Source organism: Lissotriton vulgaris, chromosome 8, assembly GCF_964263255.1.
Source record: "Lissotriton vulgaris chromosome 8, aLisVul1.2, whole genome shotgun sequence".
Classification (NCBI taxonomy): Eukaryota; Metazoa; Chordata; class Amphibia; order Caudata; family Salamandridae; genus Lissotriton; species Lissotriton vulgaris.
Window position 1 is genome coordinate 1,355,682,063 of NC_141696.1, and position 12,645 is coordinate 1,355,694,707.

A 12,645-nucleotide genomic window follows, 5' to 3' on the forward strand; every position below is an offset into this window, starting at 1 on the left:
ATCATGGCTCAACTCTTAATCCTACATTGATCCGCATAAACCCGGTTAACTAGGAGCCCAAAGCGGGAAATATTGGGGGCAGGATGCGCTGAAGGCAATGTGGCTGTCACCAACTCCAAATGAAGACATTTATTGATGCCTATGTCACGTATTACCACAGCCGGAGTCAGTGACTTGAGAAACTCGTGCCCACGGACTGTAAGCGGTTCTAAAAAATGAATCCTAGGTATAGTACGTCACAGCTACCCCCAGTGCAAATGACAACGTATTACATATCCACTACCCTTAACAGACCCAAACTTGGTCAAACACTTCCTCATACCACGCTGCTCTCAACACTTTTTAAAGACTTAATGTCACTGTCTACCGCTTATCTACAAATTGTAATGATAAAATATATAAATGTACAGAAATGTGTCAGACAGGAGAACATCTATAACCGCACCAAAGCAAGAGTTGTACCCTTCAGAGTCCATGCACACACCCACCTGTGTTCTCTCTTAACACGCCGCAGGCAGTGGGCAGTGGCTGTTCTCAAACACTTCCCGCCTTCTTCTCCGCTGAACCACGCCCAAGCCCAGTGTGAACCACGCCCTTCACGCAACGTGCAGCATGCATCCAGGTTAGCGTGAGCCACGCCCAAAACAGCGTAGACCACACCCACAGGACAGCTTTTCGTCAGCCAATCACTGTACGTCACCCCACACTAGGTGCCCGTCAGACATATATCTCTTTCCAATGTACAAGGGTCACCCTGTAGAATGTAAACACTCTAAAGTTGTAACTGGCACATTTGTAGAAGGCAGATGTGAAATACACACAAACTGGCATATTGTGCTTTGGGAGGATAGTCTAAATAATTAGTGTCAATGTCCACGCCAGTCCTGTGATGAAGCATCACACAAAGGAAGCACCACTCACAGTTATGGAAAAACATTATCCAAGGCAACACTCAATTTCTGGGAATCGTCGAATTTTGCTCTGGTAAATGAAAATCAGCCAGCCACAAATTCAGCCCTGAGGCAGATTTGAGTGTTTAAATGAAGTCTAAGCAGAGGTTTGATTGTGTTCTTGGTTAGGCCCACCTTGTAAAAGTTTGTGTACACTCACAAACTTGCATACTTGATCCCAAACTGAGTCCTTTGATATAAACAGTTTGCAGTATGTGGATGACAACATTCTCGTTGACCGCACTGTCTTCAATTTTCAGTGTGTCATGTCAGTATTACACCAGCTAGAATGGTCATAGTGGGGTCCCTAAGTCCAAACTAGTTCTCTGCCAAAAGATGTGCAGAGCCGGAAGGTGTCATATCGGAGATTTACTTGTTGCAAGGGAAGCGAAATATAAATGCGTGGTTATTGGTAGGACCACTGCCTACTTCTAAAAAATAATTGTGCAAAAAATTCCCTTATTTTTAACAAATCCCATTTTCCTTCAAGGAAAACGGGTTGCATGTAAAAAAAAGACTGCTTTCTTTAAAACCAAAATGCAGGTATGGTGGTCTGCTGACCAGCGGGTCACCATTCATGTGATGGCAGATAATCAAAGTGGGTCGAAATTTGTGACCTACCTCATTAATATTCATGAGGTAGATTCAATTGCGACCCGTTGCGATTCAGTATTTTGTGAACCAACCTATTAGTACATAGATCAGTTTGCACAATACAGCTTGACTCACTAAACGTTGTTGCACAGATTGAGACCACTTTTAACGAATCCCTTGTACGTACATCTGCCCCTAAGTTATTAACCTTTTGGATACATTATTTAATATTAATAAAGTAAAACAAATTGTTCCATCGAAGTCTGTTAATGGTTCCATGTCTTGTTTGCTCCAATTTGATAGGTGCTTGGCTGAGTAGTAGAAAAAACTTTGTTATTTATGTTCTTTAAAAGGCAGGTCTCACCTCGCCTTGCATTTCTTTTGGTCCGTGGTTCATATTTTCTTTATTTTAGAAATGGCTTTGACGTGTCTTTGCTTCCGTTTTGAACAATTATAACAGATATATTTCTAGAGTCTGCCAAGAGATTTAACTCTCAATTAAGCTTTAAAATTAGTGTATAGCCATCACATATTTATATTTTACAGATGGTTCATTTGCTATTTTGATTGCTAACACTATATCAATCAATCAATCAGAGACATTTATAGAGCGCACTACTTACCCGGAGGGTCTCAAGGCGCTTGGGGGGGGGGGGGGGGGGGGTGCTGCTACTGCTCGAACAGCCAGGTCTTGAGCTTCTTCCTGAAGGAGAGGTGGTCTTGGGTCTGGCGCAGGTCGGTCGGGAGGGAGTTCCAGGTCTTGGCGGCCAGGTAGGAGAAGGACCTTCCTCCTGTTGTCGTTCTTCGGATGCGGGGAACAGCGGCGAGGGCGTGACTGGCTGATCGGAGGTGGCGTTTGGGAGCGTAGAAGTTGATGCGGTTGTTGAGGTAGCTCGGGCCTTGATCGTGTAGGGCTTTGTGTGCGTGGGTGAGTAGACGGAAGGTGATTCTTTTGTTGACGGGGAGCCAATGCAGGTCTCTCAGATGTCCGGAGATGTGGCTGTGTCGTGGGATGTCGAGGAGGAGTCTGGCTGAGGTGTTCTGGATCCGCTGGAGTCTCTTCTGGAGCTTGGTGGTGGTTCCGGCGTAGAGGGTGTTGCCGTAGTCCAGTCGGCTGGTGACGAGGGCCTGGGTGACCGTCTTCCTGGTCTCGGTGGGATCCACTGGAAGATCTTCCGTAGCATGCGCAGGATGTTGAAGCACGACGAGGAGACGGCGTTGACTTGTCTGGTCATGGAGAGGGAGGAGTCCAGGATGAAGCCCAGGTTGCGTGCGTGGTCTGTCGGTTTGGGTGCGGTGCCCAGGGCGGGGGGCCACCGGGAGTCGTCCCAGGCGGAGGGCGAGGAGCCCAGGATGAGGACTTCCGTCTTGTCTGAGTTCAGTTTCAGGCGGCTGGTCGTCATCCACTCGGCGACGTCTTTGTGAAGGTTGGCTCTGGCGGCGGCGGGGTCGTTGGTCAGGGAGAGGATCAGCTGGGTGTCGTCAGCGTAGGAGATGATGTTGAGGTTGTGTTGGCATGCGATGGCCGCGAGGGGGCTCATGTAGACGTTGAAGAGGGTGGGGCTCAGCGAGGGTCCTTGAGGGACGCCGCAGATGACTTCGGTGGCCTCTGACTTGTACGGTGGTAGACGGACTCTCTGTGTTCTTCCGTCGAGGAAGGAGATGATCCATTCCAGTGCCTTCTCCTGGATTCCGACGTTGCTGAGGCGCTGCACTAGGGTGCGGTGGCAGACAGTGTCGAATGCCGTGGAGAGGTCTAGGAGGATGAGGGCCGCTGTTTCTCCGTTGTCCATCAGGGCTCAGATGTCATCGGTGGCAGCGATGAGGGCGGTCTCGGTGCTGTGGTTGGCTCGGAGCCAGACTTTGAGGGGTCGAGGGATCCATTCGTCTCGAGGAAGGCGGCCAGCTGTTTGTTGGCGGTCTTCTCGATGACTTTGGCTGGAAACGGGAGGAGCGAGATGGGGCGGTAATTCTTGAGTTTGGTGGGGTCCGCTGTTGGTTTCTTTAGTAGAGCGCTGAGTTCGGCGTGCTTCCAGCTCTCTGGGAAGGTGGCGGTGTCGAAGGAGGTGTTGATGATGTCCCGCAGGTGGGGTGCGATGACAGCGTCGGCCTTGTTGAAGACGTGGTAAGGGCAGGGGTCGGTTGGAGATCCGGAGTGGATGGAGTTCATCATGCGGATGGTGTCTTCGGTGCTGATCAGAGTCCAGGTGCGGAGGGTGGTGGTGGGGGCGGTGGTTCGGTCGTGGCGTGCGTCGGTTGAGTGCTGAAGCTGATGTGTATGTCCGCGATCTTGTTGTGGAAGTAGGAGGCGAGGGATTTGCAGAGGTCTTGCGATGGGGTGATGTTGTTGTTTCCGGCGTTGGGGTTGGAGAGCTCTTTCACGATGTTGAAGAGTTCCTTGCAGTTGTGTGCGTTGTTGTCCAGCCGGTCCTTGAATGCAGTTTTCTTGGTGGCGCGGATCAGTTGGAGGTGCTTCCGGGTGGCAAGCTTGAGGGTGGTCATGTTGTATGGTGTTGGTTCCCTTCTCCAGGCTTTCTCGAGGGCTCGGCAGTTCTTCTTGGAGCTCTTGAGTTCGTCGGTGAACCATGGGGCCTTCTTGCTGCCGGGTCTGCTGGGCGGGGTCCTCAGTGGGACGAGTTCGTCCGCGCAGTTGCTGATCCACTTCGTGAGGTTGTCGGCGGCCTGGCTGGGGTTCGCTGAGCTGGCGGGAGGGTGCTGGCTCAAGGAAGCGGCAAGCTGGTCGGCTGTGATCTTGTTCCAGCTTCTTCGAGCAACCTGTTGCTGGTGGTGGTGGAGCGTCCTTCTTCTGAAGGTGAAGTGGACGCAGCTGTGGTCCGTCCAGTGGAGTCCGGTGGCGTGGCTGAAGGCGATGTCTTTGCTGGATGAGAAGACGGCGTCAAGTGTGTGTCCGGCGAGGTGGGTGGGGGTGGACACCAGCTGCTTGAGTCCGAGGTTGGCGAGGTTGTCGAGCAGGGTGATGGTGTTGCGGTCGTTGGTGTTCTCCAGGTGGAAGTTGATGTCCCCCAGGAGGATGTAGTCAGCGGAGGGGAGGGCATACGGACTGACGAAGTCGGCGATGTCCTCGCTGAATTGTGTGCGTGGTCCCGGGGGTCGGTAGATCAGGGTGCCTCTGAGGGTGGTCTTCGGGTCGGTGCGAATCTGGAAGTGTAGGTGTTCGGCGGTAGTCAGGGTGTCGTCGGTGTTGGTGGTGATGTGGATGGTGTCCCTGTGGATGATGGCGATGCCTCCTCCAGTCTGGATGTCGCGATCTCTTCGGGTGATCTTGTATCCCTCTGGGATGGCGATGGCGATGTCGGGCGCTGAGGAGCCGTTCATCCAGGTTTCCGTGAGGAAGGCAACGTCAGGAGCTGTGGTGTCGAGGAGGTTCCAGAGTTCGATGGCGTGCCTGTGGACGGAGCGGGTGTTGAGCAGGATGCACTTGAGGTGGTTGCTGCTGGTGTTCGGCTTGGCGGGTGCTGGTGCGAGGCAGGTCCGGATGCAGGTGAACTTGCAGGCGTGGCAGCTGAAGGGTCCGTGGGTGCGTCTCGGGGTGGCTCGGTAGCATCCCGGGATTCGGCCGGTGTTGAGTGCGTTGAGGGTGGCGGCGTCGTAGGTCCGGCGGGGGGGCTGGGGTCTGCGGGAGCCAGGGGTCCTGGCACTGGGCGCGGTCCAGGCGCGGACGGGCGCAGACGGGTTTACCTTTGGCGCACCTTCGGCGCTCAATCGGTGCTCCCGCTGCGCGCTTCCGCTGCGCGGTCGCTGAGGGGACGACATAAGAGGGGGACGGGAGGGCGGGTCAGCCGGGCTGGGCTCGCGTCAGGGCCAATGGGCCGGTGGTGGGCGGGGCCACAGGGGGCTAGCGGCGGGAAAAATTGGCGAGCGGCCGCTCTGCAGTGGCTGGGCCGCTCGGGGGGGCTGGGGGGGGCGACAGCGTCAGGGAGGCTGGCAAGGGTGCAGAGAGGCAGGTGAGCAGCAGGCGTGGGGAGCAAGGGGGTGACCCGGCCTTGAGAAAGGCACAGCGGTCACTCCCGCGCTCAAGCAGGCTCTCCCCTTAAGAGGGGGACGGGAGGGCGGGTCAGCCGGGCTGGGCTCGCGTCAGGGCCAATGGGCCGGTGGTGGGCGGGGCCACAGGGGGCTAGCGGCGGGAAAAATTGGCGAGCGGCCGGCTCTGCAGTGGCTGGGCCGCTCGGGGGGGCTGGGGGGTGCGACGGCGTCAGGGAGGCTGGCAAGGGTGCAGAGAGGCAGGTGAGCAGCAGGCGTGGGGAGCAAGGGGGTGACCCGGCCTTGAGAAAGGCACAGCGGTCACTCCCGCGCTCAAGCAGGCTCTCCCCTTAAGAGGGGGACGGGAGGGCGGATCAGCCGGGCTGGGCTCGCGTCAGGGCCAATGGGCCGGTGGTGGGCGGGGCCACAGGGGGCTAGCGGCGGGAAAAATTGGCGAACGGCCGGCTCTGCAGTGGCTGGGCCGCTCGGGGGGGTTGGGGGGGGCCACGGCGTCAGGGAGGCTTTGTATTAATTGACAATACATTTTTACTTCACTTGATTTGCAGGTTTGTAGGTTTTCACTGACCATTTGCAGGTAGTTTCCCAACCTGAAAACACTTGTAAATGTAATTCTGGAAAGCATTTACGGGGTGTGAGTAGACAAGAAATACCCCCCACGTTGATCTGGGTGTAGGGGAATTAGCCTATCAATGTGGAAACATTGTTTTTGCTTGAATAAAAAAGAAAACCTATTTGTGCAATAGAACGTTGAGTGATATTTCAGCTTATGGACATATGCACTTACCTAATTTTCGTATGCGGAAACATTTAACATGGAGGTACTAGATACTCAGGTCAAATCATGGATTTCTGTATGAATTCTTAAAAAGCCTTACATCTGCTCCATATATACAAGTAACTTCACTCAAATTTGCGACTTTTAAATAATAGTTTTGTGACTATGGTTCTAAATTAGCATAGCAAACACAAGGAGATGATGGACGGTGCGCTGAAACTTTCCAGACGCTCACCCCTAGTCTCAGATCTGGGTTGAATCATTCATCATTCCTGAACCGGATGCAAGCATTTCCAGTTCAGGGAAGACCTGGCTTGGCAGTTCGGGCTGGACTGTTCCCATGATGCACAGGGTCAAGACTGATTTGCATATAGCTGGGTCTGAACTGAGGTGGCAAAGTGGGCTAAAGAATGATGATGGATTTAACCCAGATCTCTGACTGGGGGTGAGTGTCTGAAAAGTTTCAGCACTCCGTCCATCATCTCCTTGTGTTTGCTCTAAATTAGCATGGTCCTGAGAGGAGTTGTGTATGTAAAAAGCACTGATCATATTGGAATTATAATTGTACAACTGGCTTAATCAACACAGCACATTGGTGATAGTGCATGAAACGAAACATCTGCCAGAGCAGTGCTCACTTGAGGTTTGAGGATGAGGACGTCTACTGTACGCACCGTAGAATATGGAAATACTCTACAGAAAAGTGAGGAGGCATCAAGTAGCAGTAGTATATCTGTGCCAGTCATACATTCAGTGCACTCAAGAAGAGCTAGAAGTTGAGGGGCACAGGCAGGGGCCAAATAATTCTCATACAGGTTACATTAAGCAGAGGGAAAAGGAACCACGAAACAACTGTATTGAGTTAATCTTTTATTTTAATTATGTCTTTAAAAAACACATCGCATGTTTTTTGTTAAAGGGAATGACAAATGTTTTTATCCTGAATTTATTTGCAAAAAATTAGAAAATATATGTGTTGGCTATGCCCACATCTTATGTGCATAAAAGTAATTGTAATGTAAGCCCTGCACAGATTTCTTTCGGATGCCCTTGTTGCATCCTGTCCAAGGTGAGATGTATCTCACTATCTGAGCTATTCTTTTCTGTATCGATAGGTAGCAATTATAACTTTCTATAATATGCAGCAATAAACAGCATTCAATAATTTTAAAAGGAGCTTTCAGGGGTGTGTTGTAGAGCACCTTATAAAGGCAGGGGAATCTGTTTTTTAAACGTTTTAAAATGCATTCTACTAATGCCCTTGTTAGGTTGTGTGCTTTGTTATATTTCCTCTCGATTACGAGTCTGGCGGTCCGAGGACCGCCAGACTAGTGGTGGTGCAGTGGTGGCGAACTTGCAACCACCACATTACGACCCTAGTGGTTGTGCCGGCCTGGGACAATCAACTCCGCCAGGGAACCGCCGTTCCCTGGTGGTTGCGCAGCGGTCAAGAGGCATCCATATGCTTGCTGGGACTGCTGTGATCCCGCCAACCATATTACAACTTTTATCTCCACCACTGATTTCATGGAGGTCTTTCCTCCATGAAAACAAGCCTCACGCCTGTGAATGCACAGAGAGGCTCACAACATGTGCCGCCTGTGTGCATGCTCAGAAGTGCCAGCATAGCATGAGCTTTCGAGTCCATGCCGTGCTGGAATTTGCTTTGACATTCCCATTGCAGTGCCTATTTTATAGGCATCACTGTGGGAATGGCAAAGGAAAGGCTTGTCAATTATGTAAAAAGCCATTATAGGCACCTCCATGGGAATGGCAAAGGAAGTGACTGCCAATGACTTAAAAAGTCATTATAGGGTGGGCGGTCTTCATGCGGCTTTTGCGCAGTGGACCAGTGGAGAGCTGACGCAACTGCGCCCATAGTGTAATTGCCTTCACAAAAGGCGTAAGTATCCAAGATTGTATTGAATATGCACTGCCACATACAGTAGCAGTGCAAAACAGTTAGTTCAGTGTAAAACTGGTAGGTGTTATTGTATTCATAATTATTTGGAAATTGAATACCTAATGTGTCTCCAAAATCAACCCTAGTCAAGTGATCATACAGCAATGCCTAAACAAATAAAATAATGTGCTACATTGTCAGTAAAAACGCTCTCTGCGTACATCTTCAATATTTAGGGATGCTTCAAGTCAAGTCAAGTAAAACTTTACTCAGCCATAAGGCCATAAAAGATGTACGCTACAAAAGGGGGTGGTGATGGACGGATCATCTGAATCAATCAAACACTCACACCCAGTCAAACGATCTGGGTTTAATCCATCACCGTTCTTTAGCCCACTCTGCCACCCCAGTTCAGACATGGCTATATGCAAATCAGTCTGACCCTGTGCCTCATGGGAACAGTCCAGCCCGAACTGCCAAGCCATGTCTTCCCTGGACCGGAAACAAGCTTCCGAGGACCGGTTTCTGGCATTCCAGCCGTCTTCAGCCCGGCTTGCTTGAATCCAGTGGCAAAGTGAGCAAGGGACTCACGTCTGAGCATACCCTGCTACACTTATGGCGGCCAAAAGCGGTACAAAAGGGGTGGTGATGGACGGAGCATCTGAATCAATCAAACACTCACACCCAGTCAAAGATCTGGGTGTAATCCATCACCGTTCTTTAGCCCACTCTGCCACCCCAGTTCAGACATGGCTATATGCAAATCAGTCTGACCCTGTGCCTCATGGGAACAGTCCAGCCCAAACTTCGGAACTATTTGTACCGCATAAAAGATGTACAGCACAACATTTTTACAATTTATTTTTTAAATAAAATACTCATATGGTGCACGAATCAATGTCACATATCTTTCCTGATCTTAATAGAAGCCCAAATAAAACTGACAACGGCATGGTTGACAAATTCAGATCATAAACATTGTAAACATTTAGGATTCTGCTTATTTTTTAAATTGCAATACAAAAAATCAGTTTCAGCAGTTGGACAGATAAGAACATGTGTCCCTTCCACACATTCAATGATATGAGGGAATTGTACAATCCTAAAATAATCAAGCTTGATGTTCTTGAGTTGTTGCTCATTATCATGAAAAGTGATGTGTGCATTTATTTATTCAACATTTCTTCTAGAAATGGTCCAAAAACAAAAATAGAAAAGACATTTTGAGAAACCCCACCTGCAGTAGCAGGATTACAGACCTGACTATGGGGCTCATTAGGATGGCGGACGGAAGTGCCTCCGCAGCCCCGGAGCATGCGGAACATGCCTATTCTGCGTCCTCCCGTCGAGGACACTCCGTCCGCCAGATCAGGATAGGAAATATGGGCCAAAATCCGTCCGCGGCGGAAGATCACGCTCCGCCGCCCAACTACACCCGACCACGCGGCGGACGTAACCAATCAAGAGACTCCGCCGTACGGACTGACGTCAAGGACCGTCCTCCAAATCAAGATGGCGGAAAATACACATAAAAGCGCTGCGGAAAAACAACCTGCCTGAACACTGAGGATGCCCCACAGCGACCATACCCACCACGAGCCGCTCGCCGACATGGACCCAGCACTACACGCTTACCCGATACTCTCCGCGATCCACCACGTCCTAGTCATGGCCCACCATCGAGGACGACGCAGGTAGGCTACAAACCATTCGCTGTCTGGAGAGGAGTACCTGCAAGGGCCGTGACGTGGGGAGTGACATGTATCTGAAACCACTGATTCGTGTGGAGGGGAGCACCTGCAAGGGTCGTGACGTAGGGAGAGGGGAGTGACATGTATCTGAACCCACTGACTTGAAGTAAATACAAATACACACCAGCATCACACACGCAGCAATGACTCCGACAACCCACGACACATGATTGACAAGTTTATTTACACATAATCGGGGTAACATCACAGTGTAGGCCTGAGCATGGGCATAGTGGACACCAGAGCAGGTCCATCAGAGGCAGCACATGAGAGGGCATACAGCAGTATCAGAACAGCAACAGGGCATTGTGGACACCAGAGCAGGTACATCAGAGGCAGTACATGAGAGGGCATACAGCAGTACCAGAACAGCAACAGGGCATTGTGGACACCAGAGCAGGTACATCAGAGGCAGTACATGAGAGGGCATACAGCAGTATCATAACAGCAACAGGGCATTGTGGGCACCAGAGCAGGTCCATCAGAGGCAGTACATGAGAGAGGCTAAGTGCACCAACAGTCCATGGCAAGGCAGAGGTCCATCAGAGGCAGCACATGAGAGGTCATACAGCAGTATCAGAACAGCAACAGGGCATTGTGGACACCAGAGCAGGTACATCAGAGGCAGTACATGAGAGGGCATACAGCAGTATCAGAACAGCAACAGGGCATTGTGGACACCAGAGCAGGTACATCAGAGGCAGTACATGAGAGGGCATACAGCAGTATCAGAACAGCAACAGGGCATTGTGGACACCAGAGCAGGTACATCAGAGGCAGCACATGAGAGGGCATACAGCAGTATCAGAACAGCAACAGGGCATTGTGGACACCAGAGCAGGTCCATCAGAGGCAGCACATGAGAGGGCATACAGCAGTATCAGAACAGCAACAGGGCATTGTGGACACCAGAGCAGGTCCATCAGAGGCAGCAAATGAGAGGGCATACAGCAGTATCAGAACAGCAACAGGGCATTGTGGACACCAGAGCAGGTACATCAGAGGCAGTACATGAGAGGGCATACAGCAGTATCTGAGGCACCACAAGTACGAATCACAATGAACCCGTCCCAAGGACCACAGCAGTGGAAGACTGTTTACAATGGACAATGCACACACCATGTCCAATGACATGTGAGTGAAGTCAACAGCACCTTACATCACACTATCAGGTGGATTGCGTGAAGTACCCGCATCGGACAGACTGCCAGCACTAGAAACTGGAGTATGAGACACAGCCACGGCTCGAGTGACTGACACATGCGCCACAGACCCAGACACACTGCCAGCACCAGAAACAGGAGTGTGACACACAGCCACAGATGTAGTGACTGACACGTGAGCCACAGACCCAGACACACTGCCAGCACCTGATACAAGAGTGTGAGACACAGCCACAGCCCGAGTGACTGACACATAGGCCACAGACCCAGATACACTGCCAGCACCACAAACAGGAGTGTGAGACACAGCCACAGCCCGAGTGACTGACAACTGGGCCACAGACCCAGATACACTGCCAGCACCACAAACAGGAGTGTGAGACACAGCCACAGCCCGAGTGACTGACACATGGGCCACAGACCCAGACACACTGCCAGCACCAGTAACAGGAGAGGGCACAGCTGATACAGTGCCACTACATGATGCATGACAGCAAACAACAGACACAGTGCCACTATCTGATCTGACACATGCGAGTCAACTGCAGCAGCGCCACTGGGACCACTGAAATGATGAGCGACAGGGCTGTATGGGCCAGGAGGCAGGGTGGCTCTGGGAGCGGGGGATAGTTGCAATTGACCAACATCGGGGTGGGCATGTGTCAATGCTGTGTGTCTACGTTTCTTGGGGACATGTGACTGCACCCTGGACAGGACAGGACTGGCAAGTGGGCCGGACTGAAAAGACATATCACCCACCATGGGAGGTGCATCTGCTGGCGGGGGAATGATCTCTGGGGACGTGCTGGAGCCTGCTTGTCGTTTGCTCTGTGGCTGCCTTCTGGCCTCTGCAACATGTGTCATGGGGGATGCTACCACAGGGTCCACCTGCATCCACTCCTGACGGGCCCTGATGGGAGTGGAGGTAAGGGGTGACTCCACCGCGGAGACATCTGTATTCCGTTCCCTCAACAACAGCAGCCTCAGTGCATCAAGGAGTGATGTATGCCTGTCCTTGATAGCGCCACTATCCATGGGAGATGCCTTGTCCCTTGGATGTTCCATTTCCGTAGGAGGAATGTTGTCTGTGGACCTTCCTTGTTCCCTGGATGGTGCCCTGTTCCAGGCAGCAGACTTGTTGTCTGTGGTGTACCTATCCCCAGAACACACCTTCTCCCTGTGTGTGTCCCTGCCCCTGGGAGTGTCCGTGCTCTTCTTAGGTGTGTTTGTCTTTTGACTGTCCTTGTCCCTGCCCTTGGTAGTGACTCCTTCCTTCCTAGTCTCCGTGCCCTTGGGAGTGGGTCCTTCCTTCCTAGTCTCCCTGCCCTTGGGAGTGGCTCCTTCCTTCATAGTCTCCCTGCCCTTGGGAATGCCTCCTTCCTTCATAGTCTCCCTGCCCTTGGGAGTGCCTCCTTCCTTCATAGTCTCCCTGCCCTTGGGAGTGCCTCCTTCCATCCTAGTGTCCCTGCCCTTGGTAGTGGGTCCTTCCTTCCTAGTCTCCCTGCCC